The sequence below is a fragment of the Plectrocnemia conspersa genome, unplaced genomic scaffold (genome assembly GCF_051122295.1).
Source record: "Plectrocnemia conspersa isolate PC_06_02 unplaced genomic scaffold, ASM5112229v1 ptg000009l, whole genome shotgun sequence".
NCBI classification, from domain to species: Eukaryota; Metazoa; Arthropoda; class Insecta; order Trichoptera; family Polycentropodidae; genus Plectrocnemia; species Plectrocnemia conspersa.
Window position 1 is genome coordinate 23,927,824 of NW_028277173.1, and position 21,452 is coordinate 23,949,275.

The following is a 21,452-nucleotide window of genomic DNA, read 5'->3' on the forward strand; positions in this document are numbered from 1 at the left end:
CTCTTATTTTTTTGTATAATTTATAAGTAAAATATTGTGTTAATAAATTAAATGTGGGTTTATTATTGAAATTTATAATTGTAATCTTAATTTTTTTTAATCCCAGATTTTTTGAAAATCAAGAAATAACTTCTCATTTATATAAATATTGTGGCAAATAATAATATTTATAAGCAATTATCTAAAATAATATTTGTTGAAATCGATTATTTAATTGCTTAAAGAATTGAAATTTGATTCTTATTTTTAAGCAAGTGATATTATCGAAGCTAAGGTACTGCTAGCTTTTTACATATACACTCCCCTTGATTGACCGAAACCCTCTCGATTACCTAAATCAACCTCACCCAAAGGACTTAAATTACAGGATAGTTCAATATAAAGAGTGAAAAAAATTTAAAGTTAAGGATATCGTAGAATGCCATTTTTTGCTACTGAACGATAAACGATTTGTAGATGACTACGGAATAATATTTTAAAGTTTTATACATTATTGTATAAAATCTTTCAAGGTTTCATTTCTCTTCAAAAACAGGTTGTGTACCCTTTATCAAAATACGCATATAAATAATAAACGCGATACACAATAACGCCTGTTTGACGCAAAGAACAACGTTACGCGAAATTCGGGTGAATTTTTCGCACGCAATGAAATATCTCCCATTCGCATACATTTTCGTTCAACATTATTTCCTTTGTGATTTCTTTCGCTTTCTTTTTTTCTCTCCACAGATCGACATCGAGAAAAAAAGCAAACGTAGAATCGAACGGCACGAGCGACCTGCAAAAGGTAATATTATTTTTAGTACTGTTGCAAGGTACGGCTGCTTTTATGCGATACCCTCACACATAAAACCCCTAATATGAAAGTATGTATTAAAGTACGAAAGCTCACAACTACATACACACGTGTGTATAGGCGTAGCAATATAGCTACATATAATATTATCGTATTTTGTATTTCATTGCTAAATATCATCCTTATGGATATGCTTATTGAATTTATTTTACAATAATTGTCAGCGGATCATTTCATTGTATATCTATTTTTGTAAAATTGAATATGCGAGAATCAGTTCATTTATTATAATAATATAATATAGAATAAACTCATAAATTCATTGATTAATATATTATATACTTATACAAATACAGATGTTAAAAACATCTATTTATTTTTGTGTAATTTAGCATTATTTATCTTTCAACTTTCGAGGGTAGATAAATAATTAGGAAATTTAATTATATAGAGATGTGAACACTTAAACGTATCATAAATATATAATACTTATATAGTAAATATTAATTAGGTAACATTTAATAATTATTAATTAAAAATTACTAATCAAAACTAAGTTCGAAAAATCCAAAAAAAGCTCCAGCATAAATGTTTGAAATAGAGGTTCATAAAAATGTTACGCTACTTTGAATAAAAAAGTTATTATTAGATTTCATTTACAAATCTATTTTAATATTATATTGTATGGAAGGCTCGAGTTATTATTTTGAGATTGATAATTATTAATTAAATCAGTATAAATAAATTGAAAAAAGGAACCAGTAATGAATTAGATGTAAATGTAATTAAAGAAACTTGGAAAATACTAGAAAGTAAATTAAATTATTCAATAAATAAAGCACTCTCCGAAGAAGAATTACCTGAAAATTTAAAGAATGCTACTAGTATACCTATATCTAAAATAAAAAACAGTAAAAAGGTTAAGAAAATGAGAAAAGTTAACACGTTGCCTTGTATAGAAAAAGTGATGAAAGAAGTAGTAATTAAACAACTAAAGAATTGTATTATTTCTCAAAACATTCTATGTGAAAAATAATCGGGATTCAGAGAAAAACATTTCACTGAGACTGCATTACAAGTATGATAAATGATTGGTTGTTGGTTAAAAACAAAATCATTGGATTTCAAGAGAGCTTTAGAAACAATAAAAATTAGAGTATATCGGCATAAGTAAATACTTTTAAATGGTTTAATTTTTATTGAAAAAAAAACAATTATGCATATTCCAAAGAAAAATATATACATCACGGTGTACCACAGGGGTCTAAATTGGGACCATTGTTATTTATATTATGTAATAATGATATAGTTAATAAAGTAAAATAGTGTAAAATACATCTGTTAAAGAAGTTGTAGATTATTAGATATGCCTAAAAAATAATGTACTCAAACTAAATGAGAATAAAACTAAAAGTATTTTTAATAATTATAAAGCTATGTTAGATAATAAAATCAAAATATTTATAGATAACTCTATTATAGAAATAGTTGATAATGTAAAATACTTAGGAATAATTCTAGGTACAAAATCAAATTTTTAAGAACATTGTAATTACATATTAAAAAAATAGTAGAAAAATAGGTATATTATCTAGAATGAAAAATATGCTTAATACAAACACAAAAAAATATTTACAAAAGTATCATATTGCCCCATTTTACTTATTGTACGACAATATTAGATATGTTTAATAAATTAGATAAGCGAATGTTGCAAAAATTACAAAATATGGCAATGAGAGTAGTCTTAAATAAAAATAGATTTACCAGTTGTAAAAGTATGATTTATAGATTGGAATGGTATTCAATATGAAATAAAGATGTACATAGATTTAATACTATAAATAGAAAAAATTTAAGAATAGCCAGGTATAAGAAAAAGAGTACCGCTAGAGGAATTATGTACGGAGGTGTGAATTTGTATAATAATATTCCTAAGAGAATCCGCAAAAATAAAACTGTAACGTGTTTTCTAAATGGAACACAAAAACCACTTCGTGCAGTGAGAAATACATTATAATAAAAAATATTTTTTATTTTCTGTTTATGGTATATTGTATATATTATATGCATGTTTAGTTAAAATTTATTTGATGTAAAAATTAGCTATTAAGCTGAATAAATAAATAAGAAATTTCGGAAACGACTAATTTCTTTTAAGAAGACAATAAGTTTGTCGTCCATATTGAATTAAGACCTCACTGAGATGATAATAAGTGGCTTTCAACAACAAAAATATTTTTACGACAAAAAGGGTTCGGCGCAACAATGGATATATAAATCGTGTAGGACACCCAGTATTGCACAATAACCACGTGTAAAGACAAAACCTTTCATTCAATTCCATTGCCGTTTAACGATCTTCACCACTCTGATGAGTGTTAACATTTATAGTTGTGTTTAAAAGATCTTTTTGTGAATATTTTGCCATTCATACCTTGAAAAGTAAAATGACGTATGAAAACTAGACTGCTCCTTTTTAAATTTTTATGAAAAAAAGACCGTAAACAATATAAAATATGTCTATTATTGCTTACTAATATTTTTAAATGAGTTCAAATGCAAACCATTAATTATTTAACAATAATATAATATGGACTTGCCTCACTTTCAAAATCAACGGCTCAACTCCTACTCTTCAGATAATTTAAAATCTAATCTCTTTATATATTGTATCATAAAAAATATATTCTGCAAAAATATTTTTATAACGTTAACCTAAATAAATTATAACGTTTTTCGTATGATTTTTGTGGCTATGTGATATATTATACATTATAATATTTAATATTGTAAATATTCAAAAATACTTTTATTGTATATAATATAATACAATATAACAAAGATTCGTGAAATATACTGTACATTAATAATATATTGAAAAATGTCACGATACAATGGAAGGTTTCATTTGTGAATACGCTGAAAGAAAGGGACGTGAATAGGGATCAGGGTTTGATACTTTATGGAAATAACTTTAGGTTATTGGCATTCGCCTCACAAGGCTGTTGTGGACTTGCAAAATAAAAAAGTTTTCAACAAACAGAGAAGGAAAGAGAACAAAAAAATAAGCGAAATCTATCGGCGAAAACGTTCGACTGTTGTAATTCGACCTTTAACAAACGACGTTTAATTTCAGATTCTGTAGAAAAGTAAAGTAAAGAACGAGAATAAATGTATAAAAGATATTCAAGGCAATGTACAAAAATATACGTCTAAGTACGATCGAGATGTGAAACAATAAAAAATCGTTTTAATTTAGTCTTCCTTTTTTCAACAAAATTTTAATCTAACTTTATTTGAATTGTCACTCCGATTTCAATTTTTATACTTATATTTATGACTGGAATCGATTTAATTTAAGCAATAATAAACTATATTTGTTCATCACATAGTCAAGTATGCAAATGTTTGAGGATATCGATTCCAGAATAAACAAAATAATAATTTAACGCGGAAACCGTAAGGGTCATTAATCAATCGCTAACAGATTGCATATGTCAAGCTAAATATTTTAGCTAAATATTAATAAAATACTTTTAATAGAAAAAGTCTAATAATATTGAATATTATATATATATATATAGTATATAATTCCTTCTTTTACGAAATATTACAATGTGTTTTATTGTAAAATTGCTTGAACCTCTTATCATCAGAAATGAACTTTTTATATTTTCAATATCCCTATTGAAAATATGGAAAGTTGGGATTACATATTTATAATGTACTATATATTTAATAGCACCGTCCTAAATCGATTTATCTGTACAATAAAGCATATATATCACTTTTGAGATATTCGTCGGTTTCTCGAGTCTTTCTATTTCGAATCCTAGACTTTCATGCACATGACAAACTCGGACGATAAAGTGAATCGAAACTATCAAACTTAGCATTGAAACAGATTCTCATTTTGATACTGACATTGAAAAACACATCCAAAGCCAACAGTATATTTGCCTCTGTAGTTTATTATATATATTTTTTTAGAGTCCGGAAGTAAATAAATTATAATTTAAGTGCCAATATACTTTTTTTATAGAACTGGTTGGTAATTATGTACGCAGAGAGAAAAAACAAATTAGATTCAACATCAAACAGATTGAATTTCGAATCAAAAAACAAATTTACGGATTATCGATTTCTCTAGTCGGAATTTTGTCGGTGAGTGCTTCTGAGTAAACTTCTAAGAAATAATTACTTTCGAATTAATAAAAGCATATATATTTATGTATTGAGGTAAGTAATAATACTCCTTTGTGGTTTACCAATGCTTAAGTCTTGTGTGGCTTCAACCGAAGCCTTTATATTATAGCACTCGTCTTTCAAAGCTCGTCGAATCAAAATTGCGCTTTCTCACTTTTATAGTATCAGTGACATAAACTGATTTTCTCTGTTAGATTGAAACATAATTTAATACATTTCCATCGATAAAAAAAATCAAATAACGCAAGGCTTCAATTTAAAGAAATGAAGCATTGTCACATCGAGTCGTAAAACGAATGAGTTGTGTGTTTTATTTTACTATACAGTTCGATATTCGAAACAACGTAAGTCGAGTTGGGCTATCAAGCTTTTATTTTATGTTCGATTTGGTATTCAAGATGGCTATATAATTTTATGACGCCTAGCCGAGGATACGCGATGCAATAATAGCTGGACCAATGCGAAAGGAGGAATCCTTTTTTATATCCTATATAACAAATTTCCTTAATTATTATTATTATTAACATTTATAATTATTCCAATCCACCCAATTTTAAATCGCGACCCATATGTTAAGAAACCACATGTTAGACTTTTAAATGTGATGTTCATTTGTAATTTAGGTATTATATATTAAACGTGAAAAATGTTTAACCGAAGAGGAATTGAATCGAAGAGCGATCGGGCGGGGGCAACCCCCCTGACCGAAAAATTGCTTCCGAAACAGACTTATATTTCATTTGGCGTTATTATTCAATTTCAAAAAGCACGAGAGATGTTTCCTATTCCGTTCTCGTCTGTCAATTGATTCAGGTGATCCCCGATTCCCACCCCACGGGGGGTGGCTACGGAAAATCCCGAAAGGGCTCGCGCTATGTGCCGCCGCGAATAGAAAAATCGCTCATTCATGAAATGCACGAGTTCGCATTCAAGGGCTGAGGCTTATTTTGCCAGAAATTTGGATCGTTTTCCCGGGATTAGATTTCGACTCGGGAATGTAAATTGATCTATTTACCACCCGCCGCGACCGATTATAGAACGGCAATCGAGCGAGAATGATTAATTAGATTAACGTTTCTTTAAATGCTGTGTTCCTAGTTAGAATACTCAATTTTCTCAGAGCTTCCTTATAAATAAATTAAGGATATAATAATAAATATATAAGCATTAATAATTCTTGTAAAAATAGATATTTTTAATAAAATAAAATATAAACGCCTTCAAGTATTCGTTTGTGGTCAGGTTGTAACATGACACTGTCTAGTAAAATAAATTGAAGTTAAGTTTGTAATTTGCCGTTACTGTGCCACTTGTTCACTGTTAGGAGTAAGAATATAAGGGCAAATATCGAAAAGGAGCATTTTCGCCATTAAAAGAAGGGTATTCGAAAATATAGAAGCATTTTTTTTAAAGTAAGCAACTTCTGCATGGTTTTTAGTTAGCTCGTACACATTTTATCATTAACAGGCAATGTGATGTTTATAATTTGAAGCATAAATAAATCAACTCCTTAAAAACAATAAATGAATAATGTCAAAAAGTGTTGAGAAGTAATAATTATAAAACTGTTACTGTATTAAAACTCTGCGTGAATTAGGTGTCGTGAACTAAAGCAGGCGCAAGATTACTTTACATCTATTATTATACCAGATATATTCAGAAAGTACAAGTGTGAAATTCGAACAGTAATAATTCTGTAGTAATAGGAAACTGTTGCTTAAATTCATCATGAATTTGCTAATGTTTATGGCATTACTTTATGAATTTACAAAATGGTGTTGTAGAAACAAGAAATATGCTATTTAATGGATTAGATGGCAAAAAAGAAACTTATCCCAAAGTTCACCAGATGTATTAAGAATAATAGGCAATATTATTAACCAGTGTTGTAAGTATAATATAATATATTTTTTTTGATCTGAAAGATTAAATAATATATCATTAATCTATCACCACAGAATAGATTTTATTAAATTTACCTTATCTTACGAATAATATCGTGATAAATTATTAAAATTATTATTAGGACAATTCCTACCAAGTGACATTTATCAATTTTAAGCTGTAATAATAGTTTATATTTAATTGCTTTCAATCTGGTGTTTCACTACTTACATTAAAATTGATAATTATACTTAGCATTTTTAACACATTGGTCTAACGCCTATAACATATACAATACAACAAACTATCATATGAGAATAAGTAGTATTATTTGACAATCGGGCAAAATATACATGTGCAATCGCTTACATAGTGATCGAAATCATCTTGCAAAAATATGAGAAAATAAAATGAAAGATATATTACCAAAGAAAGATACATATCACGTAAACGTAAAAAATATAAAAATGTTATTGCTAAACTAAAAATATAAATATATACCACTAACTAGTTTAATAATTATAATTACGATTTTGTAAAAAATGCAATGATTTTAAAAGAAATATAAAAACCCTTTTCTACTATAAGAATATTGAGAAAATATATTACTTTTTAAGACAATTACGATTTTTTAATCTTTTGAATAGCCGTATTTAAAACACGATAATAAATCAAGCTAACTAGTAAACTTAATCGAAATTATCGAGATAAGTTTTGTGTAACTTGGATTTAAATTAAGTCAGTTATTTTAGTCACAAAGAACCTTATATTCCACATACATAAACATATATTACATATTTATTCTATGTACATACATAATGTAAGAAATAAAAAAGTTTTAGTTTAAATTATAATTTTGTTTCAGTTCTGATTGTCAAACTCTTTTTATCCTTTTTATTTTCTATCCTAGCTTTTTAACAAAGTTACTTTTTTCATATTTTTAAATAACCTCTTCTTTAAAATAAATTCACAGAACAAACAGGATAATAAACTTCACTAAGATGTCAAAAACAGATATATTTTTTAAAAGAGTTATAGTAACCTGAAAATCTACGCTAGTTATCATCCTTATTATAAATAGCATTAAAGAATGTTTTTTATCTTTCCTTTTTTTATTTTTATACTGAAACTACGATTTTTTGTATAGCTTTTAATAAAAAAAAAATCATTCAGCAAAAGCCGCATGTTATATTATCTATAAAAAAATGTATGAAAAAATAGTTTGATTTTATTTTTGTATATAGAATAAAATATTTTTGGTTTTAATAGACTTTCCTATATGATTTTAAAAAGAAAGTTCGAAATTTAATTATGTTTTAAATTATTTATTTTTAATTATAATATTAAACATTTTTTATTACCATTTATAATTCTATTTTTTTAAGAGCGGTAATTTTTAAACACTTAGATTAGTTGGCTAAAAGCTCAGTTAAACTATTTTTTAATATATATTTACAGAATAAGTTTTAAGTCGATATAGTTAGTAAACTAAAGAAGGTTATCATGTCTTAAAATTTTATTATTGTAAAACACTATTTCCTTTTTATCTCCAAATTTTTTCTAATGCAGTTTTGGTTTTTTAATATTTTTAATAGCCCGTAATAAAATTAAAATAAAATATTGGATTAGATTCACTAACAGAATTATCAGATATGTTTTTTAATATATATTTGCAACAAATTTCATGTTAATGTAATAAAAACTACGACAGCTATTATATAATATATTATATTTTCAGTATATCGCATCTTAATATATAATAAGTATCAGCAATGTATACCCTCGCTAGTCAATGCATATATTTCCTTACATAAATGCTTTTTTTGAGTCTATATTTTTACCTTAACCTAGATAATGAATAAATAAACTAAGCTGATGTAGATACATCCACTAGTTAAAGCGTAAAAAACAATTCTAGTTTACTTTAGATGTCCGGCAACACTAATATTAGAACTTTTGATAATGCGGTAAATCAGATGAAAGGTAAAATTTAAATACTATTTTTTGTTCATGAATTATTTTTTTTCAATATAAAATAATTTTATCATGCTTAAATTATTTTTCTATATACCTTAAAATCTAAAACAAATTTTTATATATAAAAAAATATAGTCTATATAAAAAGGAGTAACAATCTCCAATTTATAAATTGAAGTATATACGTTCCTTATTTCATAAAATCAAGTACATGTGCACCTAATTTATTAAATTTATATACATGTGTACCAGAGGCTGTCGGTGAAATACTTAATTTTATAAATATAAATACATACTGTTTTTCTTTAATGTGTTCATATAAAAAATTGAGCTAGGCTGAGTTAGGCTACGGTATGATGTACCCTAACCTAGCCTAACTCGAAATATTTTAAGATTCGTAAAAAATATAAGTTAAAATAAAAGTGTAATTTATTTTTTAATTTCAGCCACACACAGGAGCAGTGCAGCGGGTGCAAGGCACCCAGGCTCTGGGTTACAAATTTTGCCAATAAAAAAAAATTGTACCACAAGATATTTTCTATCAACTGAGAATCGCTCATTATTAAAGAATTTTCAATACCAGATATGTACGACCTAGCTCAATTTTAATTAATCATCACGATATTCGTCCGTGAGATTAGGAAAATCTAGGTAATTATATAATAATCACTAATTCTGATCTCCCAGATACTATAAAAATTTAAAAACAATCAAGTCCTAATGAGATTCGAACCCAGGTCTTTCAGGTCGAATACTTATATCACTTGTCTATCGTTTATCGTGCTGGTATATGAATTAATAAACTAAAATTTAAACAATACATATTTTTATAAGATAAACTTTTCCAATGCATAATTATAGACATTATTTCTATATTTTTTATTTAAAACTGTTTATTATTAAAATTTGTATTGTAAACTATACAATTTATTAAATGTCTATATAAACTTTTTATTTTTACATTTTACTACACTTGAAAATTCTTAATAATAAATTTATAATTATAATTATTTTTAGCCCTATATGTACTGTAGGTAATATTATTTATGACAGATTTTTATAAAATAATCTATGAATAAACAATAATATTCATAAAATCAATAATATACAATGATAAATGACAAATAAAATAATATTTATTGATTAACGCAATTTTATAGTTACTATATATATATAACGTTTTTAATCCATAGAAGTAAATTATACTGACTGAATTAAAATCCATACTTTTGTATAGAATTATATTTATAATTTATTGTCCCAGAATTTTCAATCGTATTTAATTCAAAGAACCTTAGTCCCTCATTGCATACAATAACTCTTCAAGTAACTCCATAAATAAATTACATTTAATTTAAGTTTTAGAACGGATTAAATAATTGTAGGTCCTTGTTTTTCACAAATAAATTAATTACCAACTTACAATTAAAATCATAATAACCTTTTGAAAAAGGAATATATATAAAAGTTACAACTAAAATGGTATTTGAACCTCGTTTCTACCACCGATAAGCTACATAGCGATCCAGTTCGTATCCAAACTAGCAACTCATTTCACAATAATACTATCACGATTTACCGTGAAACTTTTGGATCTTTTAAAACCGTATTGAGTTAAGCTGCTTCGCCAGAACTCGATACCCAGCATCAGTTAGCGCCGTTCGCAAAATTGAAAATTAAGACCACGTATCCGCAGAGCGGAAAAGTTTCGTTACGAAAGGGTTAAGTTTAGAAAAGGGCGTATTTCCGCGTCGATAAGATAGAAGAGAATCAGCAAACAAAACTACCCCGCGGACCTGGTTGCTGAATAAACCCTAGTCTGAAAGTTTGTAACTATCGTCATTAAAGTTTTCCTCCCTATTACAATTCGAAGCAACGGCACGAACGTACGAAATTAAATAAAAATAAAATAACATCAAATGATAGTTTTTTATACAGAGAGCGTAAGATATCAATCAGCTTCGAAGGAGATTTGCTTAAGCGGGAAGAAACGTGTCCAAAAAAGGAAAATGGATCTTTTCAATGGATCCTGAGCAAATATCGCGTTGTTTGTATATCGAGATTGAATTCGGTCGGCGCAGATTTAGCAGAGTATATAATATGTAAGTATAATACATACATAAAGGAACGTGAGCTGGAGAGAAGACAAAAAGTATGCGGACGTGATGAGAATTGAAATATTTATGAAGAGATTTAATATAGAAGCCGTTTACATTTTTATTCGTTTGCGGAACATATAAGGCTTTAATATTTGTGTAGTGTTATTACAATACATAATGATCTCATGAGATACGAAAATCTTTATTTTTTATAATGAAAAATTGAGAGCTTATCTAATGTAAAAACTACAACATCCGATTCATACATTTAAAAACTAAAATATGATTTTTTTGTATTTTCTGGTAAAAATTATAATATTCTCAAATAATTTATATTTGCTATCTCTAATTAAGTTTTTTATGGTTAGTAAAATCGTATTCTTACAGAATTTTAGAATCATGGTATAACTAATGTTACTCTACACCTAGCAAACAAATGCAAAAATGATTTTAACATTGATAAACGCGTGTTTTTTTTAGTTTTCGTGTATCAAACTTCCCTGGAGAACTCTATCTGAATTTGTATGTGGTACTAAATAATAATTTTATTGAAAAAATATGCAAATTTCAGTGATTTTTAATCAATGTAATATTTAATCTTTTAATTACAAGTCGTATAATGACATTTATACTTTTTTAATCTAAACATTTAGAAAATATTTTGATAAAAATATGTGTTAGACTAGAATCTGTTCTTTCTTCTAGATTATTTTTTTTAATATACACTTTTCCACTATATTTAAAAATCCCTTCAGTGCCAATAAATAATGTCATAATTCGCCATAAAATAAAATATTTTCTAAGACCTTCAGAGATCTTAGAATAGTGTAAATAAAGAATATATAAAATGAGCCAATAAAATAACATGGATATAACAAATCTGTAGTAAAAATCAAATTTTCTGTTAGTTCGATAAATTTAATATTAGATGTAGATAGATTTGAGAGAGTGAAAGATAGTTTGATAAACGACAAAATGAACCATAAAGTTCATATCAAAAAATTATAAAAGCCAATTTTTAAAAATTAAAACTGATCTCACAAACAAACACTTCAGACCAAAATTAAATTCTTAAAATGCTTTGTCAGATTAATGCTATACTATAAATACAAGACTTTGACTTTAAAAATTAAAACATTTAATTTACTGGAAACGTTTGAGATGTGGTTTTATATGCATTCATTATGGTTTCAAATTTTTTTTGTGATAGGACGTAATCATAAACATTTTTCAACCATCAAACTGAGGAAAAAGAAGTACCTCGGACACATGATCCAAAGTCCAAAATATAAGCTTCCTTATATCTCAATAAATCAAAAGAAAAAATATGTCTTGAAAATGTTTCATGCAACAAATAACCAAAAGGGAAACTTGGAAGAAATCATCTGTAATTGGATATGGCACCAGAAGAACAAGAAAGAACTTTTGAATTAATTGAATCGTTATTTTAAGCAGATATTTTTATTTTAGGGTTAGTTACTTATTATAAGTTTTTGTATGTTTGAAATTTTGAGTAAGGTCAAACGATATAAAAAATGTACTAGTTAGTATTTTAGTTTTTTCTTGATCAGTATTAACTATGATATTTCAATTTAATGACGGTAAAATTTCTGTGTATATTTTTTTACGCGATTTAATTATTTTTATAATAAATTATTTTATTGTATTAGTTTTTTATTATACAACATAGATTCATTTTTAATGATCTGAATTTTTTTTTAAAAAATCAGGTCTTAATAAAATTACTGATTAAACTAAATCGCAAAATTAAAAGTATAAGAAATGCTTAATTTTTGAGTAATACCTACAACTAAACCAGTGGCTTGAATTTTTTTATTAAACGACAAATTGTTTGTCAATTATGTTGATTATAAATTGAAAAAATATTTTTTTATATTCTTTACATTTCAAACAAGAATTTAAAATCGTTATATATATATATATATATATATATATATATATATATATATATATATATATATATATATATATATATATATATATATATATATATATATATATATATATATATATATATATATATATATATATATATATATATATATATATATATATATATATATATATATATATATATATATATATATATATATATATATATATATATATATATATATATATATATATATATATATATATATATATATATATATATATATATATATATATATATATATATATATATATATATATATATATATATATATATATATATATATATATATATATTCATGAACATATATTCATTAATGACGTTTTACTTAAATTGTCACATAATCCTGACAAATTAATAACAACCATGGCAGTTGATGAAAGATATGTCGCTCTTATTGAAAACCCTTTATAAATTATTTTAATTAATGTTTCAAAATATCTGCCATATTCGTTACTTTGTGATAAAAAGTTTACATTAAATAAAATGTAATTAAAAAATAAACTAATTTGTAGAGAAATGTGAGTCACATTTTTTCGGTTAAAAAATTTAAGATAAACTTGAAAATACTAAAATTAAAATATTGACTGTAAAAAAACATAAGGAATTAAACCGAAAACTAAACTATTTATAAACAAACGATTTTTATAATCTCAACATTAAAAATTATTTTATTTAAATAAAGATACTGACACAACTACAGCAAACCTTTTACTATAATTGCAAAAAAGTGCATTTTAATAATTAAATCGTGTATATTTCCACTATTTTCAAAACCGAAATAACATTGTATAAAAATATGTAAGATTTCATAAAATATAATACAACTATAGATCATCTTTTAGACCTTACTTATTGATTGCTAAAAAAGATTTTCATACAAAAATTCTAGCACAATATATACAATGTTTTTAGGGTTAACTAGTGAAAATACACATGAATTTAATATTAAAATGCAATTTTTTGCAACTATAGTAAAAGGTTTGATGTAGTTGTATCATTACTTTTATTTTTTATATACTAATTTTTGATGTTAATATTATAAGAATCGTTTGTTTATAAACAATTTAGTTTTTATTTCAATTCATAATGCTTTTCTTAATTAATTTTTTAATTTTAGTACTTACAAATTTATGTTGAATTTGTTTAACCAATTCTCTACAAATTAGTATATTATTTAATTACTCTTAGATTGATGTGAAACGATGAACAATGGCAAGCTTCCATAAAATACATAAACTATTTATGATCTTTGTTTTAATAACTGTCACATATTTATATCGAGCTATACTTTCTGTCAAAGTTTGACTAGCTAATGTGAGACTAATGTATTTTATAAAAAAATATTCCAGACCAGTAAAGTACCCTTCTTCCTATGCCAATATTATGTTGCCTATGAATAGTGCAGAAAAGTGTAGGACATAATAAACATACTGATTCAATATACAGAAACGCAATACTAAAACGTTAGTAAATAAAGCAAAATAACACCGGAAATAGAATTATTGAATTCAATAACGAAATATTAAAAGCTAATGAGCTTAAAAATCTGTTACTTTTTACTTCAAGAATGCATACATTTTTGACAGTAGCAACAACGTCATATATTGTAACACATTAACAGATACCTCTCAAACTATTTTAAAAACTTGTTTAAATAAACAATAAAGTACTTGTCAGTACCAATAAACAGTTGTTAAGTTACTGGACAAATATATGCAGACAGGAGATCAAACTTTCTAGAGTAAATATGTAAAAACTAGTATTTTTGTATTCAATATGAGATTTTTATATATGTAATTTAAAATAGATTAATCATATAAGTATATTAACACTCAATTTTTTAATAAAATATACGGAATCCAGATATAAAAATCTGATATTTTTTTTCTAGTTTTAATAAGGAACAGCAAAAATCACTTACCCTTATCAACAGTTCGGTGGAAATCGGACCAGGCGGTTGATCAGCTGTTTTTAAACTTTCTCACGATCTTTTACCCTCGATCGGAAGCTTTGAAAAGTTTATATCGCGACAGTCCGAACCAACGGGGATGATAGGTCTGCACGGTGCCGTGGACCGCGCGGGACTGAACTTATCCCATCCAGCATCCCGGTCCAGACGCTACCCTCTCCGCTCACTCCACTATTACTCTGCGTAGGGGTCGTTTTTCTCTCCGGAAACACACTGACATTTTCCACTACATTTTCTCGATACAAAAATAATTGCCGCCGAGCCGCGCCGTCGAGCTTTCACGCACTATTTCCTCGAGTAATACGACTTTCGAGCACCCAACCCCACGGTTCACTTTGTGCCGCAATCGCAATCTTAGTAAGATAAATTAATATATATCAGTACATACTGTGTGTTACGCAAACTGCCTAAATTCAATTTCGATGTAAATTTTAAAATACGACTCGGATTAAACTTTTGAAAGTGCGACGCGTGAATAAGCACGGAATAGAATGCTAGCAGTTTAAAGATGGTTGCAAATAATACACGAACTTATAAGGGCGTAGTACAATTCCTTATTGACAGTTTGTAATCGATTATCGTAAAAAACATAAGAATTATTTTATTTATATAACAATAATATGACTTTTGTTCATTATTTAATAAATAAAATTCAAAGATTTTGTTTTAATCGGTCTTTTATAAATGAATTGAATTATTGCTGTTAAAAAATTAGCACAAGACTTATATTTGTATCAAAAATTCTAAAACTATTTATTTGAAGTATTTGCAACTTAAAACCTGGCGGGCCATATACCTGCCCTATAACTGTACGCATTCATTGCAAGTCGAGTCGATAATTATTTGTCTATTTAATGAAACATTACAAAACAAATCTAATGATAAATTCAAAATCAGCGTTTTATTTTAATAAAAATATATGTATATCGTACGTATGGGGATGGGGAGTTTCATATGTACGTAATAATTATTAAATAATAATATTTTATATAATCATCATTACGCTCTGGCACATAAAATACTAATTTCACAAATTTTTATTCTTTATAAATTTTTCACAATTTACATAAATTTTGTGTACCTATCTCCTTAAATATTCATTACTTGATTTTCTCCAAGTATTTTTGCGCTCTTATGACGTGCTCTCTTTTGTCAAACGCTCATTTGACGCACACTATTTTGTTACATACTTATAATGCAGCGCTCTTTTGACGCACGCCCATTTGTCCGCGCTCATTTGTGACGTTGCCTTTAAGCGATATTATATGAGGAAAATAATGAAACGGGCCATCAAGACAACTGACTACATTAGGAGGTTTTTGGAAGAACTGTAATACATGTAATGCAATAAACGCGTGGGCTAAAATAAAAGAGTCAACAATGAAAGTGATTTTATAAGTTCTGAAGAAACTCCGGAAACTATCACAAATGAAATAGTAAGCCTAATGAATGAACTAAACTTGGATATCAACAACGAAGATGTTAATGAGTTTATTTAATCACACTCAGTACCTATGTTAAATGAATACTTAATTGAGCGACAAGAGTTAAATGAAATACATAACAAAAGTGAAGAAGAAGAAGCTGATAAAATAGTTAAGACTTTGCCAATCAAAAATGTATGCATCTTGACAAATTTTTTACTATCAGGGAAAAATGTGATCGCAATGGAAAACGAATATCTTAACAGCTTAACGACCGGTATTTATTTGCCGAACTTTGCTTGGTGGCCGGGCGATCTCACGGAAAAATGGCAAACAATTATGTTTTTCAGTAAATTCCCTATAGCTTGTAAACTAATTAAGATATTGTATTCAAATTTAATATGTAGCTTCCTTATGATTTTTCGCATAAATACCTGTCAAGTACGTCATTTAACCAGTGTTTATAAACCTGTGGGTCCGATTTGTTTGAAATAATAGTTTCAAAAACAAATTTATATCATTGGCAAACATCTTACAAATACAAAGTAAGTGAGACCCTTCAATAGATTAGTATTAATTACCTAATTTTTTAACACTTTTTAAATTTAAAAATAAAAATTTTGATTTGTTATTTCTGGGCCACCATGTCTGACCATTTGTATGCCCATACTCACTAAATGAATTTACGGTACACTTCACTAAAAATATTTTGCTTATTGCACTTAAATAAATTAAAAGTAACATGTATGCTTTCAATATATTTTATATTCATCATTTTCATTCTTTCCATAATAATAATTTGGTATTATATAGGTGATATAAACAAAAAACCAAACATAAATTCTCAGAAAAGTTTCTTTCTAATTATATTGTATGCTTTGAGCGAAGGCCAACACCCATTTCTAAAAGGTTCATTGTTGACAATTTACTACCTGCACTTGCGATAGATAGATTGGCTCTAATCTTAGGAAAGATATTTTCTACTTAATTTTGTATTGGTTATTTACATGAAACGCAAGTTAGATCAGCCCACAATATTCGCATACACTACAAGGTATCTAGCAATTCACAAAAATATTATGATAATATTTTATTTAAGAAAATATTATTAAAAAAAATAGTTTACGATTTTATCTAATGTTATTGTTAATTTATTATTCTTAATCTTATAACACATCTAAGCACTATATTTTTTACCAGCTTAACGCCCGGTGTTTTTTGCCGAACTTTCCTTGGTGGCCGGGAGATTTTGCGGAATAATAGCAAAAAATTACCTTTTTTAGTAAATTCCCTATAACTTGTAAACCAAATAATATATTTATCGAAATTTAATTTGTAGCTTTCTTATGATTTTTTGCATAAATATACTGTAATTACGTCATTTAACGAGTGTTTCTAAATATGTGGGCCGCATAATTAAGTGATATAACGAAAAAAAAATTGTTTACAAATATAATATTAAATATTTACTATAAATTACAATCAATGTTATTCTAAAAGGGTAAATCGCCACTACCTGTCCCGTCTTATCAGCTTACCTTGTGCATACCTTTTAAGAATTCATCTATTAGGGTATATGACACTTTTTTTATTGTGGAATTCCCAAATTCGGGAATTCCACACAAACAAAAAAATGCATTTTATAATCGAAGTAATGCAGTATATTTAGTGTCTTCTAAACTATCGGTCGAAACGTATCGCGAAAATTGCTCTTCTCTCTGTGATCTTTTGTGATTGTGATTTTGATTTAAAAAAAATATTTTCAATCACGGCAAAATGGACGAAAGAAATTAAACCTTTTTGGAAAATTTTGAAGACGCGTTGTCCAACGCCCCCCAGTGATTGTGAACATAGTGATGTGTGCGAAAGTAATTCTAATTCAAGTGTACGTGAACATAGACCGCGTGTGACAAACTTGCACTCATCCAGTTCATATTCTTCATAATGACAAATGTTTTTACACGTATCACTCAGTGTAATTATGAAAATAAATGCGTTCGAAACAGTTGTACGCAGAAAATGGACGCCAAAAAATTTAGTGAGTGCAAATTATTATTTATTATAAATGGATATTTCTTATAAATCGTTTATACCAAAAATTTTAGAAGCATTTAAACATACATGTTATTAATTGAATTATCACATTTTTAAGCTAATGTGGTGCTCAAAAAAAATCGTGCATTAATCAACGTTGTCAAATTTCAAAAATTTCTTTAATGATTATTTAACTATTTTTGTAAATACGCAATTCACTGTTTTTAATATTATTAACTAACTTTTACTACAAATTATCACTTAATAATAACAACAACAATAAATAAAAATATAATATTCCACAATGCAAAAAATATGGTCACTGTAAGTGGGAGCGGCTTGGAGAACCGTTAACAAACAACACACTAGCCCAAAAATATTAGAATATAACAAACTAAAATAGGCGACGACTCGTTGCATTGCGACGCAGTGGGATAAAACGACTCTTTTTACGAAAAATTAATGTAAAATATAATTTATTTTATATCTTATATTATCTAGAAATAGTATACTACCATCTCGCATTATAATATAGGGGTAAACTGTATTGTATCATAGTGTATTTTTAATAAAAGAAGAAGCGTGACGCAGGACGCACGGGCGAGTCCTCGGCCGCTGCAAAAGGTTCTCTCAGGACTCGTGGGTGAGTCCTCGGTCGTTAAGCTGTTAAGTACGTAAGACGATTGAGAAAGACGCAGTATGTTATAGAGATATATACCAAGAAAAGAAAAATGGGTTGTATTTAACTTAACTTTTGACAGGTTTTAAAAAAAAAACACATTAACAAACACGCCTCGTTAACTTAATTATGTATTGTAATAAATAAATATGTTTAATATATGATGTTTTTTTTTTACATCTCTCTACATTTGAACATTCAATTTTATGCGAAATTCGAGCCTATATATAAATCTATCCGGCAACTTTTAAGTAACTTAAACTCATGTCCTTGGCGTTTGTTTGCATAAAAAGCGATGGAAATAGAAATCCACTAAGAGACCGACACAAACAAACAGCATGCTAGCATAATGGGTTATAGAGGCTTGGTGATAAAAGCCTATTGTTATAAAAGCACACAGAAATATGTACATAATGAAGGAAAAAAATCTATTTATTTTAATTAAAAAGTGTATATGTAGCAAAAATTATTGTAATAATACAGAGCATGTTTTTAATTAGTTTTAATCAACAATATTTATTTATTAAAATCCTAAAATGTGATCTTAAACAAAATTATGCATAAACATTCACATCATGAATAAGGTTAGGGTTAAGATATATAAAGTTACAATTTCTTGTATGATGTCATACATATGTATGTATATTATTATGTAAATATAATACAGCCCCTATTATCCGCACCTTTGTTAAGCCGGTACTACCATACATAAGCAAATATATTTAAAAACAAGTAAACCCATTTTCACTAATTAATATATAAGCAATAAAGCTTTTTTACCATCGTACAAGAAAGCAAATTAAAAATTAAATTATGTTTATAATTCCAATACAAGTGCCTTTAAATGTATTGTATTATTTACGAGGGTGTGTGTTTAATAAGTAGGCTAAAAACATTTTATAGTACGCATTCAATAAAGCAAATAAACTGTGGTGGATACAGGGTCAGTTCTGGGAAGGTCTTTGCATGTAATTGACTTAACATAGTCATACGATACCAACAAATTATATTAATAAATAATATTTCCTTTATATTTCAGATATTTTACATTAAATTATTACTTTGCTTTATAAATTTGGATCATATTTTACATTGTAAACTTTACAACATTCATAGTAATATTAAAGTATAATATTTTAACAAGCATGCTATATAATGGTAATCTCTTGACTTTGTATCCAACTATTTTAATAATAATTTGCATGTTATCATAACTTAAAACAAATACATTGAATGTGACAATTTTATAGTCAGTTATCCGCCCGGTCCTTAATTTCCTATCAATTCGACGCTCTGAAGTCAGTGAGACAGAAACATTGATCAAACTTTTGGAGTAAGATTAATGACTAAGTGCAAATATAATAGATCTTGTTTCACCCCTTATAGATTGTTATTGCTGCCGAATTTTTGTGAGAGACATATAAAAATGTCATAAAAAAATATAACATGTTTTAAAGATACAATAATAATATTTGACAACTAGTTATAAAACCTATTTTCTTTTTATTTTAAATAAATTTTTAAAACATTTATCTTTCTATTTATTCAACTATTAAACTTTCGGGATTAGTGCCAAATTGTGTGACACTTGATTATCGTTTACTGCACAAAATACAATTTACTAAATATGTACAGTACAAAATATAACTTACAATAACGGGCGGTGAAGTCATATTGGCAAGTTTAGAGAGTCTGAGAATATGTACTGTAGTCGTCGATGATTACCCGTTTGAAAGTAGGTAGAGTACGCATGGTATAAGGATTCCGGTTTGTTATTGTATGCGTGAACTGTGTGGCTCAAAACAATTTCGCACAGAATATTTAATTATTTTATTTTAAAAGAAAATATATGTTTATTTAACATACATACATCTGAGCTAAGTTGGAAATTTCAACGGACAATTAAAAATATATTATATAATCGAAGAAACCAGACATTGATGTCATTAATTAAATATTTGCAAAATTAAAAATCTTTCACTAACCAAAAAAATAATGAAGTCTTTAGCTATTCCTCAAAAGCAAAAAGATATAAAATGGGGAAAGAAATTATTCGCAGATTGTTTAATGGCTCGACGACTCTATTAAATCATTAGAATCCATTGAATAAATTAAAAAATTATCATTGGCGCAACGATAAGAATAATAACTTTTTTAAGCCTTACAGAGAATAGTGTAAAAAAACCAACAACGTACGGATTAATAGAAAAATAATTAAAATATTTTAATCCACGGGTAAGAGAACGAATAACTTACAGTGTATATTGAAGCCTTGATATCAATTAACCCAGATATGCCCAAGAAATTTTGTTCTCTTAAAATTTAATTTATAAATAAAAAACAGTGGCACGAGTTTAATGACCTACCCATGGGACAGTGAGTATATCTGGGTTAAACCAATATCAACACAAAATTATTTAA

The 21,452-nt window shown here is 26.9% G+C and overlaps 1 protein-coding gene across 1 annotated transcript in view; it reads right to left on the bottom strand.

Moving 5' to 3' along the window:
* The window catches only part of LOC148232324 (cell adhesion molecule Dscam2-like), a 243,869-nt gene extending 228,858 nt beyond the window's left edge, over nt 1-15,011 (bottom strand). Inside the window, exon 1 of the mRNA XM_088192074.1 lies at nt 14,847-15,011. The gene's annotated coding sequence lies outside the window, so the exon portion shown is untranslated. The remainder of the gene's footprint in view (nt 1-14,846) is intronic.
* Nucleotides 15,012-21,452: the final 6,441 nt, after the last annotated feature.